The sequence below is a fragment of the Anas acuta genome, chromosome 23 (genome assembly GCF_963932015.1).
Source record: "Anas acuta chromosome 23, bAnaAcu1.1, whole genome shotgun sequence".
Taxonomy (NCBI): Eukaryota; Metazoa; Chordata; class Aves; order Anseriformes; family Anatidae; genus Anas; species Anas acuta.
In genome coordinates this window covers 6,084,617-6,111,480 of record NC_089001.1, presented here as the reverse complement: position 1 = coordinate 6,111,480, position 26,864 = coordinate 6,084,617, and the positions used below count along the sequence as shown (strand labels likewise).

The window sequence follows — 26,864 nt, the reverse complement described above, 5'->3', positions numbered from 1 at the left end:
TGTTGTTGTGCCTGGAGATTTCTCAGCCAACAGAGAAGCACAGCTCTGCCCTGTGGAAGTGATGATTCAAGAGGATTTAGAGATCCACAGAAAGCGATGTTTTCTGAGATATAAATTCTACCCCAAAAAGACAAATTTAAATAAGGCTTTTGCTGACAAAAAACTATACTGAAAATTAATGAGCTTTAAACACTATCTGATAAAAATAGGTATTTATGCCACTGGAATAATTTGCATTAAAAAAAATAAAAATAAGATAGGCTTTATCGGGGTGCTAATAACGCTCTGCAGATTAATCTTTGTGCTGCTTGCAGGGAACTGTACATCCACGTGGCTCGTCCTCCTTGCTGCTGGCAGCCATGCACATCTCCAGTAAGCTCCTCGGCTCTGCCACCGCCACTGGGTGCTGCTCGGGAAAGGGGAGAGCAGCAGACACGGATGGCAGGGAGCAACCGAAATGGGATCGCGATGCACCACTGCACGTCCAAGGGTCAGCAGCAGCAAACAGCACGTGTCGGCACCACCACAAGAATTTGCCAGCTGTTCTGTAGACAAATGAGATTTGGGTTTACTTCAGGCTTCAAGAATTCACTGCAGGTGAGTTACTGCACAAAAATCCTCAACCCAGTGCTGAGCATGTAAGGCTCAAGGCTTAGCGTAACAGCCTGGATGCAGCATCCCCATCTCGCCCAGTGCCACCCAGTAGCTTTCAGGCTTCAATCCCCTAACTCCCAGTCACAGCACAGAAAGGAATGCCAATGGCGAGTCAGTGGAAAGATTCCTTGAGAATTTCTGCCTAAGGGCTTAAAAATAACTTGATCAAGACAATGCTTATATATATATATATATGATATTTTATATTTTTATTATATGATATATTTTATTTATTATCACCATGACGAAAGGCAGAAAAACTAGGAAACAAGAACCAAGACCTGACCTAAAGCATATAAACACTGAGGCAAGAAGTTGGAACACAGTGAGAAACTTTGATGTCTTTATTTCTGGCCTCAAACTTATACCACAAAGAAAGATATGTACTAACATCCAAGTGATGGGCAGAAAAAAGAAAAAAGAAGAAAAAACAACAAACAAACAGAAAACACACACCCTCTGCCAACCCAGTTTTCCAAGCAAACTCTGTATCCATGAAATTAAAACTAATACAGTGGAAAGGAAGAAAATAATCGTGCAATATGGAAAGCAGTGATAGCTCAAGAGCCCTAGGGACAATGAAACGAGAGATGGGAATTGAAGGCTGACAGTGCTGACCTGAAGAGAATTTAATTTCCCATGTTTTAAATCAGCTTTGTCAACACCTTGCTGATTACATTACACCTATCTGCATTATACTAAATAAAATTTCTGAAGTGTGTCTCAAGGTTCACATAGAGTGAAGACGGAAAAAACCTACAAGGTCAGCTTAAAACACTCCTCATAAATAAACAAATGGTAAATGGGACTGTATGTAATCCTTGACCACAAAATGAAAACCCGGCATAACTGTATCGTTTACTGGGATTGATTCTACAAAGTTGAAAGCTGTAACCGCCACTTTTGATGGAAGTTCATCATTGGAAGTCAAAATTCATTTGGTTGGGAAGCCACTGGGTAAGAAAAACTAATAGAAAACTAGGATATTACAACAGAAGGATGTTTTCAAAATCCTTTGCTATCATTCAAATATTAGGCAGCAGAAACCAACCTCACTTTCCCTAACTACTCTGTGTACTTACTACCTGTGCTAATAAAGACGCCCCCATTGCCTAGTTTTAAAAGTTCAGGTCAGTGGCTTTCAGCTTGTGATCGGTAAGAGTGTGAGAACAGTCAGTGCGGGTGAGCAGAAGTTGACTAAGAAAAACTCGTTCAATTGTGCTGTGAAACTAGTGAGTAAATACAGACCCTTTCATTTTCAGGAATGGCTGCTTTGCAGGAAAATTTGTGCACGTGCCCAAATAAAGAAGGCTGGAAATCACCCAGCTATGGGAATACAGGTCTGAACAGGAGCACCACGATTACAAAGACGGAGTATTTCGATTCGAAAAAGACAGAGGAATTCAATTGCAATTTTTTTTCAAAAACAAAATCACATAAACCACATCTAGAGAGATAATTTCAAAATACTTTACAGTAGCAGAATTTCTAGCTTTTCCAATTCACAGATTGCAAATTCAGACTGGCCAAACCAAACTATGCCCAGGGAAGCTGAGTTAGAAATGATCGATGTACTTCCTATGCTAGAGTTGAATGAAGTGCATGATCACTAACAACTGCTACTCAGCTCCTTATAGAAAAGGGGAGTTGGAAGGCCACAATTCAAGAATATTTTTAGTTCTGGAGTTTCTGTTTCTACCTTTTTTTTTCTTTTTTCTGAGAAAAAAATCACTTTCTCACTTGGTGTGCACCACCACCTGTTGAATTAGATTCTCAGCTGTCTGTCAGAAGAGAAAACACTTGCTCTGAAGAAAAAAATAAAACTTTTTTTTTTTTTTGCATTAACCTTTAAGAATATATATACATAGCATCCCCCTTTAGGGTGCACGTGTCAAATAGATGGCCACTGCAGAGATGCTTTTAACATCTCATAAAGTGAGATGCTGGGACAGGAGAAGCCAACACCATACTATAAACCAAAACCTGTTGCTGTAATATTTTTTTTCCTGAAAACAAGATACTTCTGTAGGCATATTGTAAGATCAACCCTAAATCACCTTCAGTAAATCCCTAAATTTCAAAGCAAAGAATAGCAAGTGAGGGTCAGCAGGCCCACCTTCCCTTCCTTCTGCTCTTCTGCCATACTATTTCTTGGCAGCGTCGTTCACTGCTTCCTGGCTCTCCTGCTTGTGTCAGGTCCCAGCTCAGCAGCACCCACCTCAAGGCACTAGGTAAGAGCAGAGACACGAACTTTGTGCTCTGGAAGGGACTGGAATGTGCACCTAAGAACTTTGTTGAGTTGGGCTTTAATAATTTGCATTCAGGTTTTGCATAACTGGAATTTCTTTAAACAATGTATGAAAAGAGTAAGTTCTTGGGATGTTCAGCTTTTACCTGCTTTTAGTAATAGTCTTAGTTATTAAAAAGCTTTATAAAAATAATCTCAGAATCCTTATGCTTTTGCATACATATATTACTGAACAAACCCACTCTTTTCTTTGGCAACGCATAAAAGACATTGTTTTAGTAGGTGCTTGGCATTTTCTTTCAGAAGAACACAGAGATAGTCAACGAAAGAAATCTTTAAGAATAGCTTTCTCTTATCACTTTTGCCCAGTCTAAGAAAAGGAATTGGGAAATCACCAAGCCAAGCTTGGCTTCCTTTTGTTCAATTCAGGAACAAATATAAAGATATTAAAGAAACTGTCTCTAGGGAAAAGAAGTACTAACCTCTCATTTACAATTAATAAATTGCTAAAAGCAGCTCTAAAGCTTCAGCACAGAAGAGAGATGGCAAAGAATGGCTGCTCCTCCGAGACATCTGAACGCGGGTGCTACGAACAAAAATCTGCTGGGTGCAGTGGCAGAGCAGGATGTCCTGCCTCGTTTCTCCCTCCCTCCCAGGTCCAAGTGATTGAGCCCTGGCACAGCAGGCTCCCCTCACCTCCCTCATCCAAATGGCAGCAAGACACGTGCCACCTCACCGAGCTTTGTCAACGCCTGCCACGTAAACAGAGTGGTCCCTGTGCTTCCTCTGCCATCTCCTGTTTCTGTTTGTCACTGTTAAGATTATGTTTTCTCCTGAGCAAGGCCTTCCTCTCATGTCTTCTTCATTTCCCAGCAAAAGCAGTCCCGATTTTTGCTAGTCTTTAAATACCACAGCGCCAATCAGTAACAAAACCCAGCTGCTTACAGGTAATCCAAATACAGAAAAGTTTACCCCAAGATTACAAAGCATGACCTAAACCTAGATCCAAGGACATTTGCCTGGGCTGATCTCTCATTTATTTGTAGTGCAGTGGTAATGCAAAGCCCTGGTAAATTTAATCCTTCCTAATACAAGCATCTATTAGAAAAGTGATGCTTTCAGTACGTGAAATGAGGAACAAGTGCAATCAACTAATCAGTTACAATTAGCCTCGCGTGCTATTAACATGACAACTGCTCATAACATGGAACAACACTTAAAAATTGTCTAGTCAGCTAGCTGCTCAGCGGGGAAATCCTTTCCCTAACCAAGCATTCAGACGGAGCTGTCACCTACCCGGAGCTGCCTTTCCATCTCCGCAGCAGTCTGCAGAACCGATGGTGTGGCTGTTTGTGCAGCACGCTTACGGCACGCTTGGTGTGAGAAGTCAGAGGAAAAAACATCCAGAGAAGACCTGCTAGCAAATACTCACACGGAAAAGAATGGACATGAATTTTGGGGCACCAGAACCTGATCAGCCAAACAATGAATGAAAGACAAGCATAAGCAAATAACCCAGGAGCAGTTCCAGCTGTTCTGCCTTTAGTGACTCACCTTAACTGACTGGTGGACCTGGCATCGTGTTTACAGCCATACTTCTCCTACTGTCTCTCCACGTCAGTGGGATCAACAGCAAAAAAGAGGAAAATGCTCAGTCCTTTCCGTGTCTCAAGATCACTGCTAACATGCTGCACCATTATTATTTCTATTGGATTGTTCTTGACCAGCTAAATGGACTTAAATGGAGGCCTCCAACTACAATAAGCTATCAAGGGCAGATCTGACCAGTTGGGGGTCATCATATGGGTGTAGTATGTGCAAAGCCATACTGTAATTATTTCTGCTGTAGCAGAGAGATGTGTATCATTAGCAGGTCGTTCTGAAGCTAACGTGAGTGGAAAAGAAAAGCTCCAACCAGGACAAACCTGCCTGGACCACCCATCTGCTACCCGCATTTCTGATACACAGGAGGAGGAAACGCCGGTGGCAGCAGCGCAGTAAGATGGGGGGAGCCAAGGGGACGCGGTACCTGCAGGCCACCAGATCAAAGTGCTGTAGGCGTCAAAATGCCTCGCAGTAGTTCAGAGAACCCTTCCCACTCCTACCTTGTGCAGAACCAATGTCAGCACCACAAATAGACCCAGGGCTGATGCAGTCTTTGGTTATCAAAAAACATTTCCTTTGCCTTTTTGGAATGATTTGCAATTGTTAAGTATCTTTTTCAGTGAGGAAAAAAGACATGCAGGAAAGAGATCATTGATCTCCCTTGCCTGGAGTTCTCAAGGATACAGCTGCAACCACTACTACCCAATCATTTTTACCTTCAACACCCACATATGCAATTTTGGGACAAAAGCATTTGAGCTGGCACACATGTCTGCTGTGAATGGAAACCCTGCTGCTAGGTTTCCTGCTGCCACAGAGATGAATAGAGAAAGAACAATTAGCCAAGGCTTCAGTCTAATTTAGATTTATTTTACTTTTTGGAGGAGAGACTGAGAGATGATGCATCATAAAACAAAAACATTAACTCTAAAGGCTACTCAGAAGAACATAAAGCTGAAATACCATGTTTAGCTTGTATTATGAAGACTTCTGATCATAAACACTATTGTCTAGTGCCCAGTGACCCCAATTACGCTCAGAGCTGTACTTGTCTGTGCTGGGAGACTATAAAATGTCACAGCAAAGACTAACTACATCAAAGCAGACAAGAGGTGAGCAAAGAGAATACCTCCATTTTCCAAAAACCCACAGTAGCTGACAGCTCAAATAACTCGTCCAATATTTCAGAGGAAGACTGAGGCTAAAGTAGGAAATAACTTCAGTTTCGCAGCTCCTAGCCACAAAGCCCCTAAATATAAAACTCCCTATCAGGCCCTAGGGGAAAATAATCAGGGCACAGGAAGAACACCCTCCTGAGCAGATGAGGATCGCACATGCTCTACCTTCATCCATTCCTTGCCACGTGATGCTGTAGCCTGGTGCAGAAGTGATGGAGAGCCTCCCCCAGCCCAGTCCCACTCAGCAACAGATAAATAGGGCACTCTCTCAGGGAATTCATTGCAGAGGCTCAGGACAGCGTTGAAGTCTGCTGTTTCCCAACCGATGGCTCTAACCACTAAGGTCTGATGCAACACCTCCGCCTCGCCTTGCCCCATTACCTTCTTACAAAAAGCAGAGGGAGAGAAAGCAATAACCCATGTAAAAGACTTACTAGGACGACTAAATCCTGCAGCACTGGGCTGCAGATATCAGTATTATCGAAGCACCCATCTGGCACGGCTTCAAGACAGCACTTCTATCCAGCCATGAGGTTTCCACAACAGCCTAAGAAGTCACGCAAGGGCTCTGCAAAAGGAGCAGCTCCCCATCGCTCTCAGCTGCCTGCTGCCGTACCTGCCCCAAGCCAGCAGAGCTGCTCGCCCATCTCTACTGACACTGCCCTGGAGGAAAAATAAATGCATTTTGAGAAGGACTAGCTTTCCACTGGGCCACAACAAAGTAAACAGCTAAAAGAACTATTGTTGGCCTAATACAAGTGTCAGGGGTGGAAATGGCTCAATTAGCCACAGGACCATTTTGATTCAGCTTCACTGGGATGTAGCTTCAGAAAGAGTGGATGACCTCCTCCTGTTCTGTGAAGCCTGGGCGAGCTTTTGCAGATCCCATCCTGATGCATATGCGCATCTCTTCACACTGAGTGAAGAGAATTTGGACATTTATCTTAGCTTTGCAAACACTGGAGCTGGGGACCTGAGTTGTCAGTGTGCTGCAATGCTTCATCATGCAGCATCACCCTAAGGTCTCTGTGAATGCTAGAGCTCAGGAAAAAGAACAGTTTTGTTGTTTGTTGTGATTCAAAAAAAAAAAAAAAAAGCACCTGAAACACTTTGGGGGAAAAAGATGTCAAACTTCTGTTTCTTTTTTTTTTGAATTTGAAAAACTATGAACAAAATATAGGTGTTACAGACACAACCTGTATCTAATAACATTTTAAAAGTGAAAAAATGAAAAAAAACATCATCTGTGATTTTTCACCCTTAGAACAAAAAAACTTTAGCTGTACCACTTTCTAATTCTGTGGTTTTAGGTAACCTCTTTAATTTTACATCAGGCAGGCCAAGAAAGTCCCTGAAATACCAACCCAATTTTAAAGGAATAAAGGGGGGGAGGAAGTGAACTACATATTTGTAGATGACCTAAGCCTGAGAAGACATTCAAAGAACAAAAAGAGTACCCCCTTTCTAATATATTACAGGGATGAAAAATATGAGCAGCGTTAAACTGCCTCAGCAGATGCCAGCAGTGGAATGTATGAAAAAGCAAAAGCAAACGAGGAGTTTTGTTCCCTCAGCTACAAGATGAAGTGTCTGCATTTGCATGCTAACTCTGTGTAAGGCAGAGTCTCAAGGAATCTTTAAATGTTAACATTATCAGAGGAATAACAACTTACTGAGCACAGGTCACATTCTGCCATTAGGACAGCCTCACTCACCCCGATCACAGAGAGGAACCACGGGACCATCGGAAAGGGGTTCCGCTGCGCAGAATGCTTGAAATGAGTGCAGTTACATTAAACGTAGGAGAAAAGAAGCAAGGTACGTGACAATCCGATTCAAGGCTCCAGGAAGCATGCCACACAAATGACTGTTGAGTTGTGCAATGACTCAGCAGGAAGAATAAAATAAAATGAGAGAGAGAAAAAGAAAAAGGAAAGAAGAAAACACTACAGCAGCAGATAGGACAGTCTTTTCTGTAAGAAATAACATCTATTGTGGAAAACTAAGTGAATAAATAAATAGAAACAAGAAGAGCCTGGAATTCCGCCTGGCTGCCTCCCTCCTCAGCCTCGCCCGCTGCTCACCTGAGGCAGGCGGCAGGGATAGGGCTGGCCTTAACCCCTGCTGCACCTCCGCCTCGGGAGGCTGGTACCGCACCTCTACAGAGGCTGCTTTGCTTTGTGAGCAGTACAGTAGGAAACTAAAGCCTGGCAGTAAGTCAGAGAAGCACAAAGCTGAAAGAAGACGCGAGCCTGGGGAAGCTGGCACAACCCCAAAAGGAACTGGGGTGGTGCAAGACAGGAGATGGTCACCCCCTGCCCCGCGCCTGCCGAGCCAGCGAGGACGGACAGGACAGCCACAACATGATGCTTCTGCACCTCCTCAGTCGTTCTCCTGAGAAACTGGCATGAAATGTAAGCTCCCGTTCTACTTGCATAGCTTTACAGGACAGCTCTCCCGTGTCTGCTGAGGCTGAACAGCTCTCACGTATCTCCCTGAAAGGGAGAGATTAAATGTTACCTGTTAAACACACATGGCACAGGCCAAGCAGACAGATGAGGCAAGTCAAGGTGTGCAGATTGCGCTGCTCAGTTTGAACAGCCTTGCAGTCATTCTCTCCTTTGCAAAGCTCTATGCAAATAGCTTTTCAAGAACATTTAATCCTCTACCCTCCTGAATTGCCACTGAAGCCTTCGTGTCCCTTCAGTTTGGAAGCTGCCTGCAGGAGACACTCCCGGCACTAAGTCCGGCAGCCTCGAGCCATGAGCTGAAGGGCAGCGAAACTTGAGCAGGTGCTGCCACACTCTGCAAGGCTGGGGTAGAAAAAGCAGACGGATCAGGTAACCCTAATTTCTTTCCACCATTCTGCACTTACAAACACAATCACTTGAAAAATACCATGAGCTTCCTCCTCCTCTGCCTTTAAATCTCTCCTGGCACGATTGCACCAGTATAAATTCTATGGGATATCTGTGCTACCATTTCGCTTGTGCATGGGGGTAATAAAAGATGGGAGGATACCAGCACCTTCCCTAAGCAACAAAATTTATCTGTATAACTGTGTTGGCTAGGGCAGAGAACTGCAATGTCAGAGGAGAGGTGGGGAGAGAAAAGGACTCAAGCATACATTAGAACATAGAATGATTTTCTACATGCTTTCCTTTGCCAATGCCATGCAACCCTTAGCATAAGGTACTGTCCCTTCCCACTGCTGGGAAAATTAATCCCTGCTGTCCTGGGACAAGGAAAGCTGGGGCTTTACAGACAGCAGAGGAAAATACATGTGTTTGTGTAGCTGAATGGCTGGCAAAATGGACTGTGGACCTTTGCATCAAAATAAATTACAGTTAAAAACAGGAAGTCGTAGTGAGGAGCGCAGCGTCTGCAACATCCTGCTTACACCTGTGTCAACACTCACCCCTCCCCGGCGCCTTGGGCAGAATTCTTACAATTTAAAGGGTCGGGAGGGAAGCTTAAAACACAGGGACAATCCTGCTGAAAATTACACTCAGCCACTAAATCCACTTTCCAATCCTGTTTCAAAAGACCAAGAGGAATAAGATAAAGTTTTGCCCTGAAGTAATTTTTATACTTAAGCCATCTAGCTCTTCACAGTTAACTCAAAATCTTCCCGTAAAAAAGCTGCATTTTGTTACCCTGCTTAAAAAAGTGTAAATAATGCACAAGAAGAATGTACCCGCTGGCTGAGCCACTGAAGCCTGGAATAAGACCCAGGAGTCCTGGCTGACTTCTTTCCTTCCCACAGAAGGTGAGCCTGGACAAACTTCTATCCCCACGCTGACAAACCCAATGCCCACAGACGGCCCCAAAACACAGAAGCACATCATTTCTCCTTCCCAGCCACTGCCCACACACTCAGGTTGATGGGGAAGAAGTTATGGGACAGAGATAACTGGTAGGCTTCTGCCTTACAGGTTACGCAGCACACAGTGTGTTAACTTTAAGGTAACATTCACTACGATTCCTATTGCATCACAGAAGCTGGCATATTTCACCATAGCCTTTAATTGTTCTGACTCATGCTATCTGTAATAAAATGCCCTCTTGGGAAAATAAATAAATAGACAAAGCCTTAACTGATTCAGTGACGTACCTTCCAGTGAAAGCACACTGTCTGATTATTTTAAGACATTAAAATGGGCTGCAGGTGCAACATGTTAACCTAAATGGACAGGTGATGAACAGATTTATAGCTTTTCCTGTACAACAGAAAAAAAAAAAAGAAAAAGAAAAAAGAAAAAAAAAGAAGCATTGGTTCGCTTTTGAAAGCATTTGTCTCAAGCACTCAAGGGTAGTCTGGAAAATGAAAGCATTTCCATTACCTCGGCACTTGTGCAAAAAGTCAGGACGATGAAGTGACCAGGCTATTATCCTTCACAAAGAAATTAGATATTATTGAAACCTGTGCACATTTATTTTAGTGCCCAGGAAAAATGACAGTCAACAGTGCTCTTCAGACTTCCCCCCGTTCTCTTAGGAATCTTGATGGTTTTAGAACCGAAACACTGAAAGGAGACTTTTTAGCACGTAATGAGTAACTCAGCAAAAAAGGAAGGCTTGGAGACAGCAGGTTTAAAAAAAAAGAAAAGGTAAGAATATAGTGGACAAAGCAATAAGTGTAAGATGGCACACAACTTCCAGGGCAGAGAGCAGCCCCCCGAAGGCGAGGCGCCCACTCCGTGGCGCTCTGAGAAGGGGCTCGTCCTGTCAGCAGGCCGCAGGCTGAGGAGAGCCCCATGCTGTGAGACACGACCCTAATCACCAGCACTAAACCTCCTTATGTTATCCGAGAGGAGGAACACATTTAGAGGGGAGAGGGGGAAAGATGACGGGTCTAACGTAAGGAGAGCGAGGAAGTAATGCCAGAGGCAGAGCGCAGGCCGCGGCCTGGCAGGCAGCCCCTTGCTGCAGGGCTGCAGAAGGGGCGCACAGGGTCACAGCCCCAAAACCCCACACGGCACAAGGAGCACACGGCAGTGCCTCTGCTCAGCTGCCTCCGGCCTAGGCCCTATTTTCATGGCAACTTTGGTACCAAATGGCCTGGCCTGCACTGCAAGCAAATTGGAACTAGGCTTCTGAGTCCTGTTTTCAAGTGGGACGTGGGCACGGATTTCCGATGGCCATTTTTGTGCTTTACAAATCTTCCTGTCTGATATGGGAGCTGCAACTCTCCCCTTGTGCCAGAGCCCATCCCCAGGCCAGGCTCCTTCCCTGCTCTCCCCTGGATGGGGCCAGTGGAGTCCCAGGGCTGTGGCCACGTTACCAGCACCAGCCCAGGACCCCAGTACAGCCCCCCAGAGCTCCTCACGTCTCTGGGGCTGGCTCCATCCCAGGCACAAAGAGGCTCACCAAAAGTCTTCTCAGACTTGGTCCTGATTTTTATTTTTTTTTTTTAATATTCTGTCCTTGTTTGAAAATACATTTGAGGTTGCTGTGCTACCCAAGTTCTTCCTTATGTCAAACAGAACATAAAGGACTCAGCTGCTCTGTTCTTTTTCCTGAAATACATCAAATTAATCAGGTAATTAGTCAAAGATTTTTAAATTTAATGTAAGATTCATAAATGTGCTTTGCAAGGAAACTCTTGGCACACATTTCTATGAATTTCTCAAGATCCTCATAATTAATTATGAATGTTTTTCAAGCAAAATCTAAATGATCGCTAAACTATATTAGTATCCTCTTCTAGTTTGTTATGCTTAATTTTTCATGTAGTAAATGAATAGGCAATACCTTTCTGCCCTGCTGCCTCCTCATTATGTCTTGGAAAATATGCTGAAAGTAGCAGTTAGTAAAAAAAAAAAAAAAAAAACACAAAATTTTCTATTATTGGAAAGAGATTGATATCATTTCGTATTCCCATTACATAATTACGCCTTTCAGCAAAATCTTTATTGTAAATGCAGCAGTAATTAAACATATTCTCTAAAAATGACCTCATTTTATTTTCCCAGCATACACAAACATTGGTAGCACATTAGAAAAGACAGATTTCCTACCAACAAAACACGTTTGCACCTGAAGCCTTCTGCTATACCACACTAATGCCAGGGCAATTCTTCCCACATCATCAGTCGCCACAGACATTTGCACATAAAGCAATGTTGAACCAACCCCTTGCTCAGGTTTCAGTGTTATTTTCTACCAGCATGCTGCCATACACCTGCTATTGTACTGATAGCCGGTCAGGTTCAATTAATTTCTTTTAACCCATTCAAAAGTGCCTCTGTAGGTAGTTAAAAGTATCATTAAGCTCTTAAGTTTGTAATAATAGCAAAATGTATTATTTGATGTGCACGTTTCCTTTCTGTTTTGTCTGGGCTGTACCTAGCATCAGCAAACATCCAACATTAATGGGTATTGCTTCTCTGATCAGCCAACTTAAAGAGTGTATTAGGAGGGCTGGGGAAGGGGATTGCTTGGGCCAGGTTTGGGAAAGGAGCTTGAAAAGAGACAAGGCTTGATATCAGTCAGCATATGAATAACATCTTTACGGAATCAGCAAAAGCAGGTGTATTCAATCTAATCAGAAGTTCAATCTGTATGTATGCTAATGCACCTATATTAAATTCATTGGCTTTACTTCCTTTGAATTACTAATAAATATTTTTCCAAAGGGTTTTATTACAGTTTTTATGAAATGCATATGCAAAAGCAAAGTCATTATCACGAGTGGGCATATAACAAGGAAGAAGTACCTGTAGTTTCTATTTCCATATTTTCCCTCTTTAAACAGCACTGAAGATGATGAAAGTTATTTCCCAAACCTGTATTTCTTGTTCGCTGCACACATGACTGTACTCCCTACTGATCAGCATTTCCGCAAGCTGATGAGTGATAACAAAACACCTTGAAAACCCTAAACAAAGCCAGTTCTCTGAGCACGCAACTGCCAGCAATCTCAGCGCTCTGGCTCAAGCTCCCCATGCATGACCGAAGAGTCTGAAGCACCAGCTGAGAGTTCAGCAGTGCTCCACAAAGCAGCAACATCAACTGGTCACACTCAGCGCTGATACGGTGCACGGCGCTCATGCTCGCCCACTGTTCTGGAGTTTGCAACACGGTGACCCTGCTGGTGCCTTTTTCCTCTCCTGCACTCGCACTCCTCCCCCTGGTGCAGTTAGCCATGTGCAAAGCACGGCATTATTGCAACCTCTTGCCCTTCATCAACACGGCAGGGCCTAAATAAATCTATTCTCCAGAAAGTCACATCTGGTGCATTAACCTGGGGCCCCCTGAGTACCTCGCAGCTCAGAGCCAGTAATATTTAGTAACTAGCCTGTTTTCTTCAACTTTTTGACTCATTTAAAAAAAAATAAATCACATACTGGAACACTGTGTATCCTGCAGTCAGTCCTGCTGCATGCTGCTTTCAGCAAATACCATTGTCTTACACAGGTCCCAGTGTGTTTAAACAGGCAGGCTGAGACGTTAGTACCCATGAGAATGAAATGTTTGTTTTCTCTTTTAAGCCAAATAGCCAAGTGACAATCAGATTTTTCCAGTAGGTAACACCAGGTAAGTTGCCCAGAGATGTATTGTCCACAAAACTCCAGGCAATACCACATTGTACATTCCATCTATAACTGCACAGGTACTTTGTTTCAATAAACAGCAGTCTGAAGTTCTTTTGTAGGAGTCTTTCGATTTCTGGGCATCTTACTCCCTAGTAATATATATAAATATTTTCTTTAGCAGGCACCAAGAAAACTTTGCATATGCACAATAGAGAAAAGGCCAAAAAAGAAAATTACCTTCTGTTCTTTCATGAGCCACTGGGGATTTATCAAAAATTTTCCCTACAGAGAGGTACATCTAGATTCAGAAAGAGGCCAGGTACTAATTAAAAAGCCCACATGGGCATCAGCTGGTGTTTAACACCATTTTAACGTATCAGTGGCTGTGTGTTCCCACTGCTGTATCCTATGTCGGCATATTGCTAGCTGTAACCAGATACAAAGGCTCATTTGCCAAGTCTCACATCAGTGAGATGAACACCTCGTCTTCCCCTTGCTGCTATGGAGCTGGAGCTCATGAAATGTAAGACATACTCAGAAATCAAAGCAGTATTTCATGGCACTTCAGCACGGTATACAAAAGCGATTAAAAAAATAAAAACGTTGCTGTCTTTTCCCTGTGGGAGACAACGAACAACCCTCCAGGGCAGACAGCGTTACCTGGGTGCTCTCCACGTGGCCAAGGCTCCACCATGCCCCAGAAAGAAGCTGGAGCTCACTGCTTGCCTGGCCCTGCCTGCTGGTACAGCCCTGCATAGGGCTGCAGGTGCTGCCACTGCGTGATGTGATTCTGCGTGGAGCTGTACCTCAAATCCCCTTCAGAGGAAGCAGAAAGTCTGTGTGTATTTCTACATATGCATCCAGAAAAAATACCTTGTCCGGTGTTTTTCAAGGAGCTGATGAGAAACGTGGAAATAGTTTTGTTGGCAGAGCAACCATTAGGACTTGCATGACCTGCATAAATACCACTGGACATGTATTATAATAACATCAGAATACAAAAATGAGCAAGACGGTATGAAATTTTTTTGTTAATTCACTGCAAGTCTCTCAGCACTCTGTATTTTCAAAGTTACAGTCACGGAGTCAAACAGTTAAGAAATATTTTCTGCTTTCACTATAATTATGAAATCATCTTGCAGAGGAAAGCTGAACAACATGACCCATCTTGCACTTAAAAACTTAAACTGGAGGGCAAATTTAAAAAAAAAAAAAAAGTTGAAGTGCACCTTAAAAGGCATACTTTTAAAAGTCAACCCTGTGATTTTTCAGAAACTTGACTGCTGCTTTTTAAATGCTTGAGGGGTCACTCGTACTAAGGATAAGAAGTCACTCGAGTAGATCAGCATTTCTTTAAATGAGCCTTTCAGTGTGACTGCATATATGCAGCCCAATTTAGGCAGAGATTCCCAGATGACACTTGTCCTTTCAGTCGGTGGTCTTCTCCACATTACAGAGCTTTCACCACTACAGCTCTACCCATGCAATTATGTCAGCAGAGCCTCCCTGCTAGGCACACAGACCTTGCCACAAACAGCAATCTTCCTGCAGGGGAGAGTCATACATCAGCTGTAGTAGCAGGACCGAAGTACTTGATGCCCACAGGTTCTCACCTCTGCTGGTGAGCAGAGGGAGCATCTCCAAAGCAGACACGGTGAAATTAAAGTAAGAGGTCTGATTTTGCTCAGAAGTAGACGAGAAACCCTTGAATGCTTCAATAATTATGCTACAGGAAAAGCCTACAGGCGGTAACATCTTGGACTGCTGTAGTAACGTGCAGAGTACATGCCAACAACCATTCTTGTGCTGTATCTCAGCTGACCCTATACAAGGAGACTGACCACTGCATCAGCCAGAGGACACCCTTCTTCTTTTTTATATTTATTATTTTTTGCATGTTCCCAGCTGACACAGCAGTGCTATAAAAACTTGTGCAAAAAAAATGGCCAATGCATGACTGCTACAGAGGACCTTTAGAGAACTCTCATTTTGAATTAACTGCTTCCATCAAAGCATGTGACAAAATTTTACTTGAAATCATCAACAGGAAGGTAAACTGTAGAGAAGACATTAGCACTATCAGATTGATGCTGCTGTAAACAAACAAACCAAAAATAAAAACAAGAAAGTCCCCCCCCCAAGGTATGCAGGCACACATCAACAGACTTCCACCCAAAATGTCACACAAAACAACGAATGGGAAAACTCACCACCTTTAGTATAACACAGGCCAGCACTACAACGAGATATTATCATAGAATCATAGAATCATAGAATATCCTGAGTTGGAAGGGACCCTTAAGGATCATCAAGTCCAACTCTTGACACCGCACAGGTCTACCCAAGTTCAGACCATGTGACTAAGTGCACAGTCCAATCTCTTCTTAAATTCAGTCAGGCTCGGTGCAGTGACCACTTCCCTGGGGAGCCTGTTCCAGTGTGCAACCACTCTCTCTGTGAAGAACCCCTTCCTGATGTCCAGCCTAAACTTCCCCTGCCTCAGCTTAACTCCATTCCCGCGGGTCCTGTCGCTGGTGTTAATGGAGAAAAGGTCTTCTGCCTCTCGACACCCCCTTACGAGGAAGTTGTAGACTGCGATGAGGTCTCCCCTTAGCCTCCTCTTCTCCAGGCTGAACAGGCCCAGTGCCCTCAGCCGTTCCTCGTACGTCTTCCCCTCCAGGCCTTTCACCATCTTCGTAGCCCTCCTCTGGACACTCTCCAACAGTTTCATGTCCTTTTTATACTGTGGTGCCCAGAACTGCACACAGTACTCGAGGTGAGGCCGCACCAGCGCAGAGTAGAGCGGGACAATCACCTCCCTTGACCTACTAGCGATGCCGTGCTTGATGCACCCCAGGACACGGTTGGCCCTCCTGGCTGCCAGGGCACACTGCCGGCTCATATTCAACTTGTTGTCTACCATGACCCCCAGATCCCTCTTTTCTAGGCTGCTCTCCAGCGTCTCGTCGCCCAGTCTGTACGTGCAGCCAGGGTTTCCCCGTCCCAGGTGCAGGACCCGGCACTTGCTCTTATTGAACTTCATGCGGTTGGCGATCGCCCAGCTCTCCAACCTATCCAGATCCCTCTGCAAGGCCTTTCCACCCTCATTCGAGTCCACAACTCCTCCAAGTTTGGTGTCATCAGCAAACTTGCTCAAAATGCCTTCTATTCCTACATCCAGATCGTTTATAAAAATATTATCATATAATGGAGGAGATGAATGGCTAGAGGAAGCTATTAGAGAGAGTATAGGATTAAATAAATGGAGAAATCCTTCTGGGAGCCCTGGTAATTTTACTCTGATCTCCCTAAATTAAGTGTTAGACTCATGGTGCTGAAAGCTCAGTGCTACAAGTCAGCACCAGGCCAGACCCTACAGAAGGGCGCTGCACCCAAGCTCACCACATGCCTTGGGCAGCCTCCAGCACAGGCAGAAGAAACGTGGTGTCAACAGGCAGAGGAGAAGACAAAATCCTCTGTGTGTGACAACAGTGAGATGCTTTAACCAAACAGATGTCAAAAACATGTTGCAAACTTATAAAATGTCAGTCTTTCCCATTAGGACACCAAACAAGTACATAAAAAAGGTTTCTATACTATTCCAGTTATAAGCTTGTTTTCCACTCCCTTAAGAGAGAGAACAGGAAGGAAGAAGTGTAACATATGCAAGCATGTGTTACCTTTTTCACTCTGCCCTTGTGTATACACATGATTGTAATAACACTGCTATCTCCCAAAGGTGCTGAGTGCTCCTAACAGCTGCGTGACAGCTTTCAGACAGGCCTTCACTTTCACACAACTTCATCTCCTTCATCAATCTAACATGTACTCTTAGAAGAGTCAGATGTGACAGTTAAGCAGTTGTGAGGAAAGAAAAATAAAAAATACATGGTTATTCTGCAGTATCACAGGTACTTTTCTTCTGCTTTAACCTGTGATGGAAGCCCGCTAGCGCGATTTGCCAGGATGTTAAACGTATCAGTTACATGGCTGCAGACTGCTTCATCAAACTGAACACAAAAGGAAACCGTGCCATGGTAATTTACAAGGTATGAAAGACTCAAATACTTATATATATATAAACATATATATATAGCTTATTAGCTTTAGCTTTTTTCTCTTCTGATGTTTTCCAGAAATTTAACATGACAACTATGATATGTTAGCACCCAAATACATCAAGCTTTTTCAACATCTTTACTACTGATCAAAGAGGCAGAAAGCACTGAAAAAGCCTAGAGGGAGGTTTCTGCACCATGCACTAGAATCACGTGCTTACAGCATTGTTGTCGATGACGCTGAAGTTTGCATTTACATCGCACTTCTCAGTAATGTCACACGTGTCACTAAACCTATCACCACAGAAGCCAGAGAAAAAATTCATAGCAAAACAACTAAGTGATATCAAATTCTCTCCGAGGACTGTACTCCAGACACTATGAGTCATTTTGGAGAGCAGCAGACTGCTGACGGAGCACAGACTTAAATGGTTGTAGCCACCGATAATCTGTGGAACAACCAGATATCTACATGAATACCTGCCTTTTTTTTTTTCTTTCTTTATTTTTGGCCCTGAATTAACCCAGCAGGGCTTTTTGAACCCACACAAATTCCATCTTCAACATACCTAGTCTGAAAGACTTGCATATGAAGATGTGGTGGGGCTTTCCTCCACCTCTGCAATCAAGCCTTCACCCATACTTTTCTGCCTGCAAACAAACTGATCAGCATTCTCCAACGTTATGTACTTTGACAGGGCTCACCATTAGGTGCCAGATTTAAGGAGCAGCTGCATTCCAGCTGGCATAGCTACACATGCTCTTCCTTGTGCAGGGAGCAGCCAAGAAGGTTCAAGCAATTCCAGACCTACTCTTTCTGGTGGTTTGCTTGGCTGTTTTCTGAGCAAATGCGGTGAAGTACACATTCCATTGTTCGACTGACTGCACGTTGACTCATCTGAAAACAATTTAGAGGATTTATAATGATCTTTGCTCTGACATTTCCTCAACAAAAAGAAATAAGGAAAGTCAAAATCAATAAACTGAATTCAATGCTCTTTAAAGGAAAAACTTTATCATCACACAATCTTATGGCCACAAAGCTTATATTTACCTTTGCTAAATCATGCTAGCATTTCTGACCTGAGCATCTAACTGAGGAACTCCTTCTCAGGGGGCCTAAGGGTCTCTTCTCCTGAAGTACATAAGCACCCAAGCAAAGCCTGGTATTCACCGCTTGTGTGGCTCTGCAGATGGAACAAACGCTACAGCTCTTGTTAAGGACAGTTACAACAGCAGCAAATCACCTCCAGCATTGACAGCTACAGCTGGACAAGAGAGTAGAACAATGAATAAAAGTAGTTTCACCATTTAAATGTTAAAATTCACATGTATATGCATGTAGAATTTATATTTTAAATAAGCAAAGAGGTAATCCTGGGCTTAAAAAACAATAGCGGGGTTGGAAAAGGTCAGCACGAACAGGTCCGATACAGAACAGAACATCGTATTCAGGGGCTGTCTGCATCTGGAGTTATTTGTGCGCAGCTGTTCCTGAAAAGTTCCATGTGTGATCAAGCCTTGGAAGGGGGAGAGTATTCAAAATCAGAGACACTCAGTGGAGTAAATATTTTTGAAGGATTCTGATGTTTGTTAACATACACTGACGCATGGAGAAAAGAGGAATTATTCTGACAAGTAAGCACAGTCCTTCACAAGCCAACAGCAACATCTTCACAATCTTCACCAAGCTAACTTCTGCTCAAGGATTGGAGAGGAGCCGTTTTTGGCAAATACACAGACACCACTGGGAAACTGGGGAAACTAATTAAAAATCAGAATGCACCTTACACTGAAGAGGCTGGAAGCTATGGATGTGCACACGAAGAAGACGCTGGTGGAGATCTCCATGAAATACATATTGCAGCTGTTAGCATCTCAACAATACTGAAGACGGGATAAAAAAACACAACAGTGCTTCAAAATCAATACTGAGCTTTTTTTCCCTTTTTTCTTAATAATACACAGTTCACCCTCATTTTGGTTTTGCTTTTAAGAAAAAGCTTCTAATTTTGCACGCAATCAATCAGTCCAGGATGTTTTTATAAGCAGGGGGAAATGTAATTTAGGTATCAATCTGTTTTCATAAATCAGGCTGCAGGCACCTGTCAAACTGCAGGCTCACTGCCTGTTAGCCTGAAGCAGACGCAGACCACGAGGGCAAGGAGGTAAGCGGCAAGTGCTTTGGGACAACACCACGCATATGCACCATAGCTAGCTGGTAGCAAAAGGCAAGAAATTGGTATTTCTAACACGGGTTTTCCCTCCCAGGAGCTCCACTCGTGGTGCTGTGAGCTCTTGCAGAATCGTCTCCCTCTGAAAGTTGCTTTCCTCATCAGAGCATCAGCGCCGGGGTGCAGGGTGGAGATGTTTGTCTCTTCTTTCCAATAATGAACTCCCTGGCTGGCAGCCTCAGCATCTTTTCTCTGTTTCTTAAATCATGCTGGCTACAAGAACACAGCCTGAAGCTTAGCTACTCCATTTTCCCAGCAACCAAATCTTCATCATCTTACATAAAGAATAACTCTTTGCTTTGCCAGCGCAGCCCCCACACAAGAGCAGCAGAGCTCTGACACTTTCACAGCTTCCCATGGGGATTTAAGTATCAGATATGGAGCGATCAGAGGCTTGTTAATCTCATTATGTTGTTCCTGCGAAAAGCTATGAGCAACCATGGCAGTATTAGACAAATTAGTTTGTAGACAAAAAAAAAAAAAAGCCAAAACAGCTCTGGTTAACCTTCTGGGCATGAATTTAATAGCTCTCTGCAACCACAAACATTAGAATTCAAGAAAAACACTCTTCTGAAAGTGGTATCTTGTACCGGCCTTGTTCAACCATTAACAGGGAGTGGAGAGTTTCAGTCTATGACAGGCTAAGTATTTTCATGTGTGCTCATGAGCAGATCCCCTGGTAGTGTAAGAAGCTGGGAAAGTTGCAGGGAAGCTGTCAACACTGTGCATCAGATGAAACTGTGCAAAATTAAGAAATCATTACCATTTCTTCCTCTTTTTTTTTTTTTTCCAATCCATGCTTTGTTTGTTTTCTCTTGGTATACTAGATGAAATCAACCTAACTTCAGAAAATTCTTCAAATGGCTCCTGTGCTGTGGATGTTCCCCCACACTGATGCTAACAGTAGCTGATTTTGTACTGCTTTTGTACCAGTAGCTGGTTTTGAAGCAGGCTTTGCTTATGCAAAAGCTTGCTGAAGGCAGGCTTCGGAGGCTAGGACAGCCACGGGCTTGCTTGCATTTTCAAAGAACATCTGAGTATCAAACACCTGAACAAATGTGTTAGGGCACATGCCCAAAACTGAAACTCTTATCTCAAGCATTGCAAGGGGCTTGCTGTGTGTTTCATGCCATACAAACATTTGGCCTCATTGTTATGTCACTACGGGAAAACATTAAGATGTTGAATCAGGGCCCCTCTTCCCATCACTCCAAATTACAAGATTTGCTCAGAAACCATGGAAAAAAAATGTAATTAAGTAGCTTATTGCTTTTTTAATTTACCTTCCGACTCTTGGTTTCATGGCACTTATTGATATGGATCTCACATCTTGCATCAAAAATCTTTACTTTAAAAAAAATCATATTCACTGTAGGAATATGCACTTCTTCAGCGGGGGTGAAGAATTAGAAAAAGGCATGACAAGCATTGGTCCTGCCCACTTCCACTCCCCAACCAGCTTGCAGCACAGTGACTGAACAAGCTGCAGTCATACATTGTGTATTTACACGTTACATTTGTCTAACAGCAAGTAAGCGATTCCATTAAAACATTAGTACAAGAAAACATACAGAGATGAAAAAAAGATTCAAAAGCTTTGGATGTTTTGGAAAAAAAAGTGTAATGTTATGGTTCAGTTTTAGGAAGGACAAAACCCTCTGAAATACACAAATGAAGAACTGTGGCCAGAAATTAAAGCATATTTGCATGGTTAAAGCACTCCTTTAGGGCTGAAATCTCATCTGCTACATTCCAATCCTGAACAACGTTTGGAGCACTAATTTATAAACCCTGGGGAAAAAATGTTGAGAAATCCTTGACTACTCAATGGCACTGTGAATAGGAAAATTGCTATATAATACATAATGAAAAGAAGAAAATACACATTGCTGGAGTTCATTAGTTTGTCACATTTGGTTTACAGCAACGAGCTGCACCCAGAGACTCAGTTCAAGTGGAGAGCCATAAAAACAGAACTGCCCCCTCTAAGAGCAGTTAAATCCCATCAGGACTACACACTGCATTACATTCATTTGCAGAGAAAGCAAACCATTCCCACCGCCTGCATATCAGTTCATTGTCCAGAGAAGCCGACATCTTATTTCAGCAAAAGCAATAGGATGCTTGTGATCACCCAGTTAAAATTGCCCCTGGGTTGAACTGTCTGAATTAAAAACCAAAGAGCTATGTTAAACTCTTGGCATGCTAATGTAACAAGGGCTTTCTAGTCTTTACCATTATGAGAAGTGTCAGGTTAAAAGTCCTTCCCCACGTCCGATTAACCAGAGATTTCAGACCTCCCAAAGAAGCTTTCAAATGAACCCAGAGTAACTGTAAATATGTAATCCACCGAGCAGTAATGCACTGTCATCTTCTGGATGCTTCAGAGGTTTATTCAGCCATGGAACTTACTGAAAGGGAATGAAAGGCTAGGCAACCCTTTATGAACTGCACTGGAAGCCATGAGGATAATCTAACACGGATGATCCAGCACAGACACGCTGTTCCTGGCTGGGAGTTGAGCAGAGGTCAGGCCTGGCTCTGCCGATCGCCGCGCTGCCGTTACAGCCTCCTCCTGTACCCGAACATCTCTGAGCAGACACGGGTTCCCACGGCTTTGAAAGGGAGCTGGGCCAAGTCTTTTGGTAAGCATTGCGCTGCTACTGCTGCTTTTGTGCAAGGGGGGAAGAAAAACAGATTAGATTTGGGGTCCCATAAGAAAAGGCAGCAGACCTACGAACTGGAATCAGATCACCTCTGAGGTGTCTCCAGAGGTGCTGGGATAACGAATTTTGCATTCAGTTTCAGAAACTACAAGCAGAAGGAGCACATGGCACAAGAGAAGCCAGAACATAAGCAAGACCCTTCAAAGCAAGGGTGCCAAGCTCCAGTTCTTCCTCCTGCCATCCTCGCTCTGACTCATGCTCTGGGCCTCACCATCAGGCCAGAGCAAAAGAGCAGCCACGAGCCACCCACACGTGTAAGCGCAGAGGTTATATTGGAATTTGGTTTGGGGACACACACTTCAAACACATTTGCAAGCTCTTCCCTGTGAACAGTACGCAGGAAGCTCCTTCCACAACCAAGGAGAACAGGGAGCTGACAGCACCATGTGCCTGTGCAAAGAAACTCGATGAAACCAAGGAGCTGCCTACTCCACCCCGCAGCCCTCGCTGCTGCAGCCAGTTCCTGTTCCTGAGGTACAGCGAGTTTGGAGGCGCACACATCCCAAGGTGCACATCGGACACCACATCTGCCTTGCTTCATTTTCAATGCATGCACGGTAAAACCTGCCCTGTTCTGACTCAGCAGCTCGATCCCCACCTGACTCACTCAGCATCCCCGCGACTGGAAGGCTCAGACCCCAGCCCAATTCCTCTGCTTTGTCCTTCGCACCCCCCACTCCAAACTCACTGCTTCCTCCTGTCCTCTCACTCTGCCACCTCTCAGCCTCCACTTCACACTTTGCCTCTCCTTTCTTCTTGCATCTCTCTTCTCTTTGCTCTCAGTCTTGCTCAATTATTTCTCATCGGTCATCTCCAGCTCACCTTCAAGCACGAAAAGCATCTGAAAACAAATCTCTTAAAAATTCCTGAGCACTACGTTTTCCCAACTTTCAGTCAAAATGGGAATGTCCTCAATATACACAAGGCTGAGAAACAAGTGGGCATTACTTAAAGATTTTTAAAGTGTCCCTCCCCCCTTAAAAAAAATACTAATAAAAAAAACACGTATTTAACCAAGTGAGAAGTTTTTATCATGGCAATGTTTTTTTTCTTTGTTTTTAAGACTAACATGTCCAGCTGAAAGCTTTCAGTTCTGGAAGAGAAACTTGCTTTAAAAAAACTATACTCTGTGTCCTCTACCTCTACACACAGGATCGCACCCTCCTGGTACTCTAAGCTCTGTACCAAGAGAACATAGGACTTTCAGTTTTGAAGCACACTGTCAATAGCTATAAATTGTTAAAGAATAATCAGATACGTTAATTGGGAGATGTTAGAGCAAGCAAGTGGGAATGGTGCCCAGACAAATTCTAATAGCGCAGGAACAACTGGTTACTTGATCCTGTACGGATGGAGGGACGGGTCACCGAGGGCCACCTGCGGAGAAGATGCCCCCAGTGCCAACAACGCCGGCTGCTCCGTGCCGTGCTGCGCCTGCCCCTGGGATGACCGCTGGGTGACAAGCTCTGGAGCTGCTGTTTCATTCCCCTTTCCCCTCCAGCCACAGAGCTACTGCTATGCACCAGGCCAGGAGACTGCAATCTGTCCACGTACCGCCCAGAATACAACCTGGTTTCCCCAGCGGAAGAAATGTTTCAGCTCGGTTCTTGCTGCCTGGATTTACCTTTACGCCAACAGCCAAACTCCCCACGCTCCCAGTGTCAGTGCCAGGAGCAGCAGGCTGAGTACAGAGTTTAAAATACTTCTGTAATCCTATTAAGGGCAAGTCTTGTAAGAGACGATGCTAATTTTCATCTCTGCTTCGAAAAGCAGGACGCAGGACGCACAGGAGTAAGAGACCTCCCCTTCGGAGACTCAGCCCCAGTGAGCCTGAACCAGGTTCTGTCACGCTCTGGACTCTGTGCAAGTGGCAGGAGGGAAAAAAAGGGGGATTCTCACTCAAATACATTTAATCCACAGGCTTCCCTGAAATACAAGATGTGTTTGGATGAAGCTGGCATAGGTTGCATCAAATCATTGCTAAACTTTACCTTTCCTTAGCCCCGGACCCGGAATCCCGCGTGCTGCTGGTGCCGGCCACTCGCAGTGTTGGAGGTCTCGCTATGCAGGAGCTGCGCGCCCCAACATTCCCAAGGGAATTCACATGGAACAGAAATCCTCTGGAGATCCTACTTACGGAGCTCTATACAGCGTTTGTGCATGCGTATACATGAATGCTAATGTATTGTGCATTGTGCTTTTTCTGTCACAAAGGAGGCTGGGGAGTGTGAGGGCTCCAGCATCAGCACGCTACACACATTTAATTTTTAAATACAGTTTTCTTTTTGAGAAAGGGGAACCAAAACCACCGAACTGGCTTTCTCACAGCACCTCAGTCACTGGGTAGAACAATACAAAGATACCCAGTAGCAGCTCTCCTACGGCAAAATACTTGAAGACAAGAAAGCAGACTCGGAGGAATTTTGCAGTGCTGCTATGAGCCTTTCTCCTTCAGCTTCTGGCAGTGTAAACTGAAGTGGGTGGAGTTAGCATAAATTATCAAGACTTTGTTGATAATGTATTCTACAGTGAAATAAGAACCTGTGTCTTCAGCTTCTGGCAGCTATGTCCATAAATAACTTTTAGTTTGGTAGAAATGCTCTTGATCTTTAAACCAGGTAGGTGGTAACAGCATGCCCAGGGAGGCAAGTTTTAAATTATGCTGGTTCCCCACCTCCCTCCCTTTTTTCCACCAGGAAATATTTATGCACTCTCAGCCTTAAAGTAGAAAATCCCAACTGAAGTGTAACAGCAATAGGCTTATTTCATATCAGCCACAGAATAAATCTAAGCCTAGGGTGAAGGAGACGATTTGCCATGAAGATAATCAGCCCTGGCTCATTCCACGAGAATTTAAGCTACACAATAACCTGGCCCCTCCAGAACTACTGCTCCTAAATCCACGCCGTATCAGCAGCACTTAGCTATCCGTTAAAAAGGAGAAGTACACGTAGATGCTCAGCACAGAACCTTTTGCCCGGCGCTGTTTTCGCACAGCACGAGTGCAGAGCGTGTGCTTCACTCCGCCACAGACAGGAGGGATTTCACTGCTGGTTAAAAGCAGGCAGGTTTCACTCACACTAACAACAACGTTCTACACACACGGAAAATGCCTCAAAGACCACGCCACGCGAAGGAAAAGGGATGCCAAATTATACTTCATCTGCTTTCTACATGCTAGCATAAGCCATGCAGCGTAATCTGATCGAAGGGTGTAATTAACCCTTCTCCATTCAAATACTCAACCACTTAAAAGATAGTCATATACATACACTGAAAAATACACTAAAAATTGAAATGAAGTTGCATTAGCTCGGTGAAAATGCCACGCTTGCCTTCTGAACATCACACTCTGCATGCTTATAAGGCATCGCTGCCTGGGGCCAGCTGCGAAACGATCCCAGTCCTCGGCGATCCGCACCCACCAGCGCTCCGTTGGTGAGCCAACAGGGTTAACAGCACAGCGAGCATCTCCGCCACGCTCACGTGCAGGGACGTAGCGGCAGCACTGACCTTTGGGGCTCACCCGCTGCCACCCCTGCGTCCCGGCGAAGCTCCGCACGCCCGGGGAAGCTGAGCGAGACGCGGAGCACCCGCGACACCGGGCTCCCGTTCCGCCTTCCCTCGGCAGCTCCGCTCCCCGTTGTTCTCCCGAGGCTGCCACAGGCACTGCAGCTGAAACCCTGCCCCAGCTGCGCGAGGCGGCGTGCTGCCCTCCTGCCCTGTGCCCGGCACCCCGCGGGGATGTCCTTGCCCAAGCTGGATGTTTTCACCCCAAAATTCAACTTCTGTGAGCGACCAAAACGGAGGCTATTCCCAGCTGTGCCAGCTGCTGCGACCTCATTTCCTCAGGGTTCTGCTTCCTGCTTTTTGGAAATTGGCTGGGATCTGCAGGGTTCCCAGAGGAGACCCATGCGGCTGGATTGATTTCTGCCTTTACGCAGCCTGCTTTAAAAGTTCTGCAAAGCTGGTATTACGCTTCCCACTTTCCAGTTTATACACTGAACCGTAAATGAGGAATAAGCTTTTATTAGCCAACTTTCAGATCCTATGAAAGGACTGAAGTGTTTCATCAGCCCCCCCCTACAGCAGGCTAGAAGATTAAATATCCCTAAGAGGCAGTGAGGACCAGCAAATAAAGGGGAGAAGCAGGATGATGGATGAGTGCCTTTCAGTCCTGGCTTTGCCATTAGCTTGCTGCGTGACCTTGATCAAGTTGTTTTAATCTTTCTGTACCGGTACAAAACGCAGAGCTATTCCCACCTCCAAGAAATGGTGCAAGTTCTTTACATTACTGCCGCTATTTGCTGAAGGTCTAGCTCAAAAACACAAGCTGTAATTTGTAACAAATAACATCAGCTGCTGCCTATGTGCAGGAATAGAGCCCAGGGAAACCCAACGTGTAATCTGTGCTCTCTCGGTGTAACACAAGGCCTAAAAGACAGAAGATTTACTAAATAGAAGCGCTTTCTTGCTTAAAGTTCCAGGGAAAAGGCTACCCAGTCCCCAATTATGCAGAACAGTCAATATAACTATTGATTTTTTTCTTTTTAAATGGTCAGATCAGTGTTGTTGGCTAAGTGCTGTGTAACTGAGCAGCACCACATTGTTAGACCCAGTGCG

General features: G+C 44.3%; 1 protein-coding gene across 8 annotated transcripts in view; it reads right to left on the bottom strand.

Annotated features, from left to right (window-relative positions):
* The window catches only part of ARHGAP32 (Rho GTPase activating protein 32), a 261,037-nt gene that overhangs the window by 164,799 nt on the left and 69,374 nt on the right, over positions 1-26,864 (bottom strand). Inside the window, exon 1 of one of the 8 annotated variants that reach the window (XM_068659549.1) lies at positions 25,755-26,012. The exons of 5 other annotated variants lie outside the window; for them this stretch is intronic. The gene's annotated coding sequence lies outside the window, so the exon portion shown is untranslated. Of the gene's footprint in view, positions 1-7,400; positions 7,545-17,986; positions 18,017-25,754; positions 26,013-26,864 lie in introns of those variants that run through there. 2 more of the 8 variants (XM_068659545.1, XM_068659544.1) reach the window with 2 other exon arrangements.